This window comes from Macrotis lagotis, chromosome X, assembly GCF_037893015.1.
Source record: "Macrotis lagotis isolate mMagLag1 chromosome X, bilby.v1.9.chrom.fasta, whole genome shotgun sequence".
Lineage (NCBI taxonomy): Eukaryota > Metazoa > Chordata > Mammalia > Peramelemorphia > Peramelidae > Macrotis > Macrotis lagotis.
Genome location: NC_133666.1, coordinates 594,888,547 through 594,900,991, shown reverse-complemented (window position 1 = coordinate 594,900,991; position 12,445 = coordinate 594,888,547).

Below are 12,445 nucleotides of genomic sequence, written 5' to 3'. Positions count from 1 at the left end.
CTCCTCAATTTTATTATATAACATTGTCATTTGCCATCCTTGCAGAGAGAATTGCCTGCTCAGAACTTCCAGATATAGTGGAAAGATGTTCTACACCAAGGTCCCCATGGGAAGCAGAGTGGGTGAAGTGAAGAAAGACTCATCAACAATCAGAACTACTTCAGGGGTTAGGAATTTCCCATTATTGGAAGTCTGGCCATTTGTTTAGTACATTGTAGAGGGAATTCAGGCAGTGGCTAGATTGTATGGACTCTAAGAGGATCTTGGCTTATGGTAGGTGTCTAAAAATGCTTGTTATATTGAATTGAATTCTAACTCCTAGATTTAATGAGCTATGGCAAGGGATTCTCTGGGGATATGTGACTGAAGTCTATACAATTCTTAATCATTTATGTCATAGAGAGTTCCTTGCTAGCCTGATCATTATACTCAGTTTCAGAATAATGCTTTGATAGTAATTAAATTTATGTAATATTATAAGGCAGAGTTGTCCAATCTTACTTTTAAAAGTTTTTTGAAATAACAGACAATATATTTTGATTTGCCATTTTAGTGAGCTTGGCTTTGCTTATTAAGGCATTTAACAAACCCACAGGTGGGTCTCTTAAAATCACACTTCGGGCTGCATTTTGGACAGGCCTATTATAAGTTATACATAGTATTTTTCTCATAATTGCCCTTTAAAGTAGATAATTTTCTTTTCTTACAGCTTATATGATTATTTTCAAATCCAACAATTCCCACTGTACAAAGATGTACAGCTGAGATTTGTGTTGCCTTTTTTCCCTCATTTTGCAATTTGTGATCTTGAGCTTTTAGATTCTTCCTCCCCAAGACCTGGAACTGAACTTAGTCTAACTGTCTAGCCCTGGGAACTTCCTGCTATGTTTCCCCAACCTCAGCCCCCCCCCCCCCCCCCCCCGCCCATCTTTGTTAGAGGTAAGAACAAAGGATAATTGAAGAACATCCCAAGTGTCATATCCATCAGTGTCAGGAGATTGAGAGAAAATCTCCAGTGTGTCAAAACACTTTTTGGAGGATTTATGAGAAGATATGGATAAGAGTTGTAGCAAATGACAATGCAAGGAGGAGTTTGGTCTGACCAATGTAAGGAGATTCACTGAAATATCTAAGTAAGGCTGTCCCTCTGAAAATTCCTGAATAGGACAAAGAGAGGATATCACTTTTCTTTTTCTTGGAATATGGAATATTGCCATTAATTTAGTAGACCACTGGATTTAGAATCAGAAAAGTAAGTTTGTGACTATGCTTTCTACTTTGTAGCAGTGTGACTTCCAGCAAATCATCTAAACTCCTTGTATTTGGTTTTCTTATTTGTAAAATGAAAATTACATACTTCCAACATCTCAGGGTGTGTTGAGGGTCAAATGAAATATTGTGAACCAAGTGACTAGCAAACAATAAAATTCTGTATATATGTCACATTCTTGTCACTCAAGGCACAGACCTTTGTTGTGGGTCACTCATCTCCCATTTTCCTGGAAAATTTTTTTTGAAACAGAACAAGATGGGGCTCAGATTTATATATATGTCTCAAGAGAAAATCTGAATTTGCAACCTCATCATCACTCTCTCTTTTTGATGATAATGCCCAATAGTATGGATCAGAGAAACTGGGACTCAAGTCCCTGCATTATTCCTGGATATCCTTTTTCTCAGATCAGGGCTCAATGCACAGCTTGGATTTTCCAGTTCCACACTTGCCCAGGAACACTCAGACATTCTCTCATTCTACCAAGTAGCCTCATTGAAATAACCACAGACTTATTTTTTCTCTCACTCTTTCCCCTACAGTCACCAGATGATTTCTCCAGCAGTATGTTATTCTCTACAAACTTCTATGATGTCCACATCTGTAATTCTTTGAGATGTTCAGGATCAGAATCTTAGTAGGAAGAGGCACCATCTTAAGATTAGTCTGTCCAGACACATATGAACAAAAATCTTTTACAATATCACTGGTGAGGGGTTATTCAGACTTTGAATTAATGGGAGAATTCATTACCTCTCAAATCTTTTCCAAACATGTTTTCATCCTTTCCAAGCTCCCCTGATCAAATTAAAATGTAAGCTCTCCATTTACACATCACAGTTAGGTATTGTAACCCTACACTAGATTGAGATTCTATCCTGATACTCTTAAATTGTTGTTCAGTTGTTTTTCAGTTGTGTTTGACTCTTCATGATCCCACTTGGGGCTTGATTGGTTGGGATAATGGAGTGGTTTGTCATTTTCTTCTCCAACTAATTTTACAGATGAGAAAACTGAGGAAAATATGGTTAAGTGAATTGCTCAGGGTCACATAGATAGTAAGTGTATGAGGCCACATTTGAACTCAGGAAGATGAATCTTCATGACTCCAGTCTGGCACTGTATCCAGTTGCTCCAATATTCTTAAGTAGTCCCATGAAATTATGGGCAACTGTCTACTCTTGTAGTCTTAGGAGTACAACTGATCTTTTTTTTTTTTTTTTAGATTTTCTAAGGCAATGGGGTTAAGTGGCTTGCCCAAGGCCACACGGCTAGGTAATAATTAAGTGTCTGAGGCTGGATTTGAACTCAGGTACTCCTGACTCCAAGGCCAGTACTCTATCCGCCCCCTGATCTATCTTTCAAACATCTCTAGCCCCAGACAATTCTATAGTCTTGAAATATTCTTCCTTACTTAAAAAGCTTGAAGTTGCCAGAAGTGATTTCATCAGTATTGTTCTGCCTCCATGGATATAGATCACCACCCTCCCATCACTTAATAGATTATTTTATGACTTGCTTTTGCCCAAATTTATTAACTAGTGACCATGATTCTACTGAACACCCTTTAACTTAGCTAATTCATATGTTTGAATTCTTTCTTTTCTTGAATTCTTCCTTCTCTTGCCATTGAGGTAATCCTGATTTCAGTTAGGGGATGCATTGGATAGAGAATTAAACCTGGAGTTAGGAAATTTCAGGTTCAAATCCAACCTTAGAAACTTATTAGCTGTATCCCCATTTGTCACCAGTTATATTGCTTCTGAATTTCTTTGGAACTCTCCATCCTGTCTTACTCCCCGTGTCCCCTTTCAGCTTCATTTTTGTAAATATTTATTGATTGATTAATTTTGTGCAAATCACTAACCTCTGCTGGTTCAGTTTCCTCAGAATAATAGTAACATAATTTCTAAGGTTATTATCAAGATCAAATAAGATAATATTTGTAAACCACTGCAAACCTTAAATCAATTCAATTCAAATTAATACATATTTATTAAGGACCTACTATGGACCAAAGACTATGGTGAGTAGTAGGGATGCAAATAAGAAAAACAGAGCTCTGGCTCTCAAGGAGCTGACAGCTGACGGGGAAGATATTTTGCACAAAAAAGCTGAACAGCAGGGAAGAGAATCATTTGATCTTTGTGAAGCTGAAAACAGAGAGGTGATAGAAAAATGAAGAGTTATTTGTAAAACTTTGAGTCATTTCTAAAGGAAGACTTTGGAAGGAGTTTTCTGCTCTGCCCTCCTATTCCTCTAATCTTATGACAGAGGCATAAGGGAGCTTAGATGGTGTGCAGTGTTGAAAGCTAAGTTATTCTGCATGGAGATGAAATTTCAGGTGATCAGCTAATCCAAGTGGAGACATGATGTTTATGGCTTTTAAAGAAGCAGATGGAAAATGGAGAGTTACCTGAGGCCCTTGTAAAGGAGGATTTGGGGAGGAGTTTGTTATTCCTCCCTCCTGGAAGGGCTGTATCAATGCTGTAGTGATAGAGATAGAGATGATGGCGATGATGATGGTGATGGTGATGGTAGTAGTGATGATGATGGTGTTGATGGTTGATAATGATTGTTGTTTGTGCAACAAGATTTATTCCACTCTTCTTACAAGTTATTCTTATGGTCTAGTCCTTTGGTCTTGACTTGTAACCTTTTCAAGTTAAAGAATTTTCCATCAGTGAGGTAGTTGACCTTGAGTGTTGGTGCATGATCCTTTTGTAGATGATTGTGTCTTCAATGCAGCCTCTGAAGCTGAGAGGCAACAAAGTAGGGATTGATTCTCTTCCTGCTTGTGCTAATTTTGGTCTTACAATTAACCCCACGAGAACACAGGTGCTCCATCAGCCAACCCCACACCGTCCATATGTGGACCCATCTATCACAACAAATGGAGAAGTTTTGAGTACTGAGGACAAGTTCACTTACCTTGGCAGTATCCTTTCCAAGGAGGTACACATTGATAATGAGATTGGCATACACATTGCCAAAGCTAAATCAGTATGTGAGAGGCTCCAAAGAAAGTGTGGGAGAAAAGAGGTGTTAGACTGACTCCCAAACTGAAGGTCTAGAGTTGTTGTGCTGGCCTCATTGCTTTATACATCTTAAACCTGGACAGTCTACCAGCTCCATGTCAGGAAACTGAATCATTTCCATTTAAATTGTCTTAGGAAGATTCTGAAGATCACCAGGAGGAAAAGAAAACCAGGCACTGAGGTCCTTTCTTGAGCTAAAGTGTCTAGCATTCCAGCATTACTACAGAGAGTGCACTTACTATGGACTGGATATGTTGTTAGAATGCCAGATGTACCCTTGCCAAAAAAGACTATTTTATGGAGAACTCAGGCAGGACAAGTGTTCACATGGCATCAGAAGATGTGATACTAAGACACCCTGAAGGTCTCATTGAAGAACTTTAGAACTGATTGTACAGCATGGCAGACACTGGCACAGGACCACCCAGCATGGTTTGTCCTCATCAGTGAGGGTGTTGCACTCTATGAGGAAGGCAGAATTGAAGCAGCTCAAAGGAAACATGACATCTGTAACTTTAGAGTGCCCACCCTGGATATTCACATGGACTATTTGTGCCCAGTCTGTGGTAGAGCATTTCGACTTTGTATTGGTCTGATCAGCCACAGTAGATCTGTAAGGTCTGATCAGCCATTGTAATTTGTCTCAAACACAGTGATATCATTTTGCTCTTTTTTTTTGATAATGAAGGACAAGAACCATGCTCCAGTCCATTTCCTGCACACAACATTCCAACATTCCATCTCACTTCTTGATATCTTTTCAGTGACTGTTCCCTGTACCTGAATTACTTTGTCCTCTTTTCCATGTATTAGAATTCTTCTGCAAGAGATATCTTCCCAACCAAGGTTACCTTGTATCTGCTTTCATGCCTCTAGTATATACCTAGATAAATCCACATTATTTTCCTATTTGATTGTAAGCATTTTTTTTAACAAGGCAATCAGGCTAAGTGACTTGCCCAAGATCACAAAGCTAGGTAATTATTAAGTGTCTGAGGGAGCATTTGAACTCAGTCTGCCTGATTCTATGGTCAGTGCACTTTCCATTGCACCACCTAGCTGCCCCCTAATTATAAGCTTTTAGAAAGCAAGGACTGTCTTTGTATCTTGCTAGGCATTTAGCCCAGAGCTGGGTAAAAGGGGGTTCTTAATAAATCCTTGTTGGTTGATGGATAAGTTGTGCAAACAGAATGCAAGCACTGACAAATCTTTGAATAGTTAACTAATACTGTTTTCTTTTTTCTACTAGACTATATTGAATCAGCTTGACAGTGGATAGAGGCTCAGCTTTGGGGTCAGAAAGACTTAGATTTAACTCTTGATGATGATGATGTATGCCCTTCTGTTTTGAAGAAGACCATGATATCAGGAGAAGCAATACCATGACAAGGAGATTTGAGTAAGGGAGTGCAGTGATTGGTCTCCAGCTTTACTTTCTTTTTAAAAAAATTTTATTATTTAAGGCAATGGGGTTAGGTGACTTGCCCAGTATCACAGAGCTAGGCAATTTTTAAGTGTCTGAGGTCGAATTTGAATTCAGATCCTCCTGACTCCAGCGTTGGTACTCTATCCACTGGTCCACCTAGTTGCCCTTCAGCCTCACTTTCTCCTCCAGAGCCATCAGTGTTCAGTGGTCAGGTATGAATCAGCATGTGAGCAATCAGAATTAAGTGACTTGCCCAAGAAAATGTCAGTTATCTTGAGGCTGGATTCAAACACTCATCCTCCTGACTCCACGGTGCCACCTAATGGCCCTGATTTGCCAGTCAGGAACCTCTGACTGCTCTATGCAACTCTCTAAGGCGATAAATTGTGTATGACTTGTCAACCTGCATTGGTAGATGGTATTTCTTTTCTTTTGTAGGTTTCTTTGGCCGATGAAGTCATATATTTGGCTCAACTTCCTCTATCTCTCTCTATTCCCTAAATAATCCAACAACCAAAACATTAGATAGATGATAATCTCTTTGGGAGAGATAATATCTCATATTTTTGTGTGTTCATTCTATGCCCATTAGGAAATAAGCATTTATGGAATGCTTTATATGTGCCAGATATTAAGCTAAGCACTTTTAAAAAAAATTTGAACTTAAGAAATAAAACAAGCATTTCCTTAACAAAATAGAACAGAGGAAAAAGGAATTTTACATGAAAGTGCAGCTATATTATGTACAAACTTGCTTTTCTTTTAAACATAATGTATACATCCATACATACTCATATATATGTAAAACCATATTATACATCTATTCCAAAGTAAAGGGGGAGAGTCAAAATTTGCAGTAATGGGAGGGAACTTAGGGGGTATGAGTGTTTGCAGGAGGGCTAAGCATTTTTTATAAATATAATTTCTTTCATCCTCACAACAATCCTGTGAGATAAATGATATTATTGCCCCCATTTTAACAATTAGGGAAGCTGAGGCATACTGTGGTTAAGTGCTTGAGATCACACAGCTAATTAGTGTCCGGGGCTGTATTTGAACTTGGTCTTCCTAACTCTAGGCTTGGTGCTCTATTCACTTAGCAACCAGCTGTCTCACAGTATTAACTATAATAGTTTTCAAGAAATATTTATTGATCTGAACATTTTTTCTCAGACTTTGAATGGATTAGTATTCTCTCCTAATCAAGTATCCTTTTGATCCAAACTCCCAAAGAAATCTATATGGTCCCTATTGCAGGATTACATGATATATCTCTTTCTACCTAGTTCTGATCTTTTCTTTAATAAAACTCTTACATTAAAAATTCTTTCTTTCCTTCTTCTAATCCTGTACTCCCAGTTCCTGAGTTCTCTTAGTACTTTATGTTCTCTAAACTCAGAGCAGTCTATTCTCCTTTGAGGAAAAACAGATGAATTTCTCATCTCCAGCTAACTACCTTATAAACATATGAGAGATACAACTTAAGCATTAGATGAAGTTCCTAAAATCTTAAATTAAGATTGTTCATATTTTAACCCCTTCATCAGAGGGTGATTAGTTATAAGGAAGACACATTATTATGTGTGTGTTGAAGTGCTTTATAACTTTTACATCTCCTTATATCAAAAGCAAACACTATGAAATTACAGTCAAGATTGGTCTCATGGAAAAAAATGAGCTGCCTCCCCTGATTCTTTATAAAGATGGGGAATTATGGGTGTGGGGCAGCATATATACAATCAGACTTTTAAAAAACACATGTTAACTTTGCCGATTTTCCCCCTCTCCCCCTTTTAAATCTTTATTATAAGGTCTACTTTTCTGAAAGAGGAAGAAGGGGAGGGATATAGAAAGAAATGTATCTGATTTCAAAACAAAGGACATCAATAACCTTTAAAATGACAGGTTGAATAATTTGCAACGGCAATAGGGAGCAATTAAAGACTAAAAAGATCACTATATAGCAGGGGGAGTTCAGGTCAGAATAGAAACATTAAATCTGGAGTGAATCCAGTCTGTATAACTGGTTCACTTTCTCTAGAAGTGATTTGTAGCATATGAGTAGGAATAGTGAAAGTAGATGTTTGTGGTTACAATAATATTTATTTTTACAAATCCTTTTATAATTTTGAGCTTTTGTCTGGGGCCCCTTTAAGCAAAAGTTGGGCATTTATTTGGGTTAGCAATCTTAGGATCACAGGACTGGAAAGGACCTTAGAGAGCTGCTAGTTCAATCTGCTCATTTTATAGCTCACTTACTGGGAAACACCACAGAGGAGATTCCTATTTTTGTTGGGGGTTTGGGGAGCTTTCTAGAACTGAAATTTTATGATTTCAACTGTTTCTGTTCATAATCCCTGGAGCTATAATGCTTATTGCTTGTCCCTAACTTTTAACCACCTGGCCAACCTCTGATTATCCACCTAAACCTTCTTTCTTCCTTTTTCATCACCATGATTACTCTGCATAGGAAGAGAAGATGACTTCTTATGAAGTGTGTTTTCGAGGTAGTAGGAAGTTTGCTTGCCCCTTGAGGTATTTCTTTTATTTGCATGAAATTCTAGCTTCAGGGAATCATGTCCTTAACTGAAGACTGATCTCTGTTCACAGTCAAATACCTCTGACAAAGGGTATAAGTTTAAAATAGCTACCAATTATTTATACCCTAGTATTCATGAGGTTCATGTATTTTCCTAAGAGTAAATTTTAATTGACCTGGTACTCAAGAGAAGATGGGTGGGTGGGTGGGAGAGACAAGGCGCCCCCTAGTGGGGATAAAAGCTGGAGGAGTTAAAACCAATAAGTTAGAAATTTTGTCTCAGGTCAGTAGATATTATTTGTATGACTTGTGGTCCCTGGTCAAAGGGTGTCAAAAAGGAAAAGAAATCCAGGACACAGCTATGGCATTCCAGAAATGGCTTGACACACCTGATGTCACAAATCACTAGCAAAGTGGTATACTTGGGACTTTGTGGCATATATGAATATTTTAATGCCCCGAGGACTCCTGTAACACAGATTAGCAACCTCTTCTCTGTATGTATTTTATTTTTATTCTTTTGCAAGGCAATGGGGTTAAGTGACATGCCAAGGTCACAGAGCGAAGTAAATATTAAGTGTCTGAGTTCAGACTCAGATTTGAACTCAGATCCTCCTGACTCCAGGACTGGTGCTCCATCCACTGCACCATCTAGCTCCCCCATGTCTGGAGATATTTTTAAAGGAAAAGAAACACCAAAATGATAAATGGTGGTAGAAGGGAATTAATCTTAGTCTTAAAAATGGCAGATGCAAATAATGGAAAGCCTAATCAAATTCTGTGTGTAGATTTTTGGATAACAAATATATCTTCTATTGAGTTGCATAAAATGGAGTGAAAATTTCTGATGCCTTTGTTTCATGCATTCTCCTTTTCTTTTACTTTTTTTTGTATAGTGGAAAAAATTTTGAATTTGGATGTGATGAGCTGGATTCAAATCTTTGCTCTTCTACTTACTACTAGTGTGACATTGAAGAAACCTTTCCCCCTGTACTTCCAGCTACAAATTTAAAACTTTATGATCAACTCAATTCCATTTCATCTGGTTCAATTCAGGAAATCTTTACTAAATATCTGCTGTGCACAGAGCACTATGATGCACATCAGGAAAGATAAAAATGGTGACCCCCAAAGAGCTCACAGTCTAATAAGGGAATTGTACCCAAACAGATATCACAATGAGTTACAAAATATTTCTTGAAAATTGTACTGGCAATTTTCAGGGAGCTGCAAATCAAGATCAATGTGTGACTGAGATAGGGATGGTCATTATCCTCTTTTGGGGAGTAGGGAAAATCAGGGAACAAAATCTTCCTAAGGAATAATGAACCTGAGTTGAACTTAACAGAATGGGTGGAAAAATCACAAGATGAAGAGGCTGGGAGAATAAAGGAATGGAGGGAGGAAAGTTATGAGTAGCTTAGGGTATGGTAAAGATTCCAAGATGACTGGAGTATGTGTGGCATGAGATAAGATGGGAAAGGTAGAGTGTTGTTAGATCACAGAGAGGCTTAGAAAAGCATATCCTGTAATTGTATTAATAGCAAAGCTGCTGCCTGCCACAATCAGTTAAGCCCCTGCTGTTTTAGAGATAAGAGTCACTGGGTCATCTCTGAAGGAAGGGAAGGATCATTGTAGAAAGTGGGGGATCACCCAGGATGTTATAATGGAAAAAAGGCTTGGAATTGGCATCATGCATCCTACATCTGAAGCTACCACAAGATACTGGCCCTCTTTGGGTCTCAGTTTCTTGATATTTAAAATGGGACTTGGAGGAAAAGATAGGCAGAATCCTAGAATCCGTTTTAGCTTACACATTTTATGATCAAAGGGCAACTTTCAAAGGTAATCATATGAACATCTGGCAGGAAAGACTAGAAACGTCCCTGCCTTAAAGTAGGATAAAACCCCAAAATATAGGAACCTGAGGACAGCATCCTGCAAAGGGGACACCTCTTTGCATATCCAGTGGGGCACTCATGTAGAGATATAGGGGAAAGCTGCCTAGGTAAGATCAATTCCCCACATTCTTCCTTTTAAAATCATGGAATCATACCAATTTGGAGCTTGCAGTGATCTTAGCAACAAAGAAAGTTGGAACATAGGGTGTTAGTCCTGAAAGAACTTGCCCAACGTGAAATTTTAGTGATGGAAGAGAGCTCAGGCCTTTCCATTTGGTTCAGTCCTCTTAATTTAATGGGATTGGGGAAGGAGACTAAATTCCAGAATGTGAAATAACTTGCTCAAGGTTACACAATGAGTTAGTGGCACATTTTGGACTAGATGCTCAAGATTAAAAGATTGAAAAATAACAAAATTAAATTTAGCATTAAAATATAATAAATTTGCAAATTAAAAAACATCAAAGATTAAAAATGACAGCTACCATTCCCTTAGAAAGTAACTAAGCACTTTCTTTTAATATTTATTTATTTATTTGTTTGTTTTTCGTCCATATGCACATAAATATTTTTAAGTTACAAAATTTCCTTCCAACCTCCCTTCCCACCCCACTCCCCTCAGCAGTGAGCAGTCAGGTTAGCATTGTATATCCATATTTTTGATAAACATGTTTACAGATTAGACATTTTCAGTATGAGGAATTAAGGGAAAGAGATACATAAGAGACAATTTTTATGAAGTATTCATCCGATTTGGAAGGGTTGATTTATTTTTTTCTTTTGTTTTGTTTTTCTTCCTTTAGATTGGGATAGCACTGTGCATAGCCAGTCTAAAACACTTGTCCTAGCTCTCTGAACTGCTGCTTCCATTAAGGTTGATCATCTCACAATGTTCTTGTTAATGTGTACGTCGTTCTCTTGGTTCTACTCCCTTTGCTCAGAATTAGATCCTGTAACTCATTCCATGCTTCTCTAGTACAATTTATGGTTTCTTATAGAACAAATAGTATTCATGTACCATAGCTTGTTTAGCCATTCCTCAATTAATGGGCATCCCCTCAATTTCCAGTTCTTTGCCACTACAGAAAGAGCTGCTATGAATAATTTGGAATATGTGAGACTTTTCCCATTTTTTATGATTTCTTCTGGATATAGACCTAGAATTGGAATTGCTGGGTCAAAAGTAAGGAATAGTTTTATTGCTCTTTGGGCATAGTTCCATATTGATCTCCAGAATGGTTGGATCTGTTCACAATTTCACCAATAATTCATCCATGTCCCAATCATCCCACAACTTCTTCAACATTGATCATTTTCCCTTTTTCTCATCCTGGCCAGTCTGATGGGTGTGAGGTGATACCTCATTGTTGTTTTAATTTTCATTTCTTTAATCAATGATTTGGAGCATTTTTATATAATTATATATATATAACTTGAATTTCTTCATTTGAAAACTATTTATTCATATCCTTTGACTATTTATCAATTGGGGAATGACTTGTAATCTTATAAATTTGATGCAATTATATATATATTTTAGAAATGAGACCTTTATCAAAACTCCTAACTGTGAAGATTTTCCCCAGTTTTCTGCTTTTCTTCTAATTTTGGCAGCATTGATTTTATTAGTGTAAAAGCCTTTTAATTTAATATAGTAAAAATCATTCATTTTACATTTTATAATGTACCCTAATTCTTGTTTGGTCATAATTAAGCATTTTCTTGACTATTCACTTTTTAAGTGCTTTGCAATTTATAAGATCCTGGATATGAGGCAATCAGGTCTATGTAATTTGCCCAAGGTCACACAATTAATAAGTGTCATATATCTGATGCTGAATTTGAACTCCCATCTTCCTGACTCCAAGGCCAGGATGCTTAACCACTGTACCTCAGCAGGCAAAGGGGAATTATAGAAGGATTTGGAGCAAAGGAATAATAATATTAGCTCTCTCATATCTCAGTGCACTGCTTTCTTCTCTCCCAGCAGCTCTAAATGCAATGCAAACTTATCCTTTAGTACTTTATTCTAAGTAAACTTTTAGGAGAAAAAGATTCTTCGTTGGAAAGAAGGAGACCTGAATTCTAGTCCTAGATTTTGACACCAATTATGTGTTTCTGAATAAGCTCACTTTGTCTCTCTGAGTTTCAATGTCCTTACCTGTAAAATAAGGATTTTAAAGCTGGAATAGATCCTTAGTAGGGAAACAATATTTTTGAGGGCACTTAAATATATCACAATGACATTGTTGTGGAATTAGAAATATT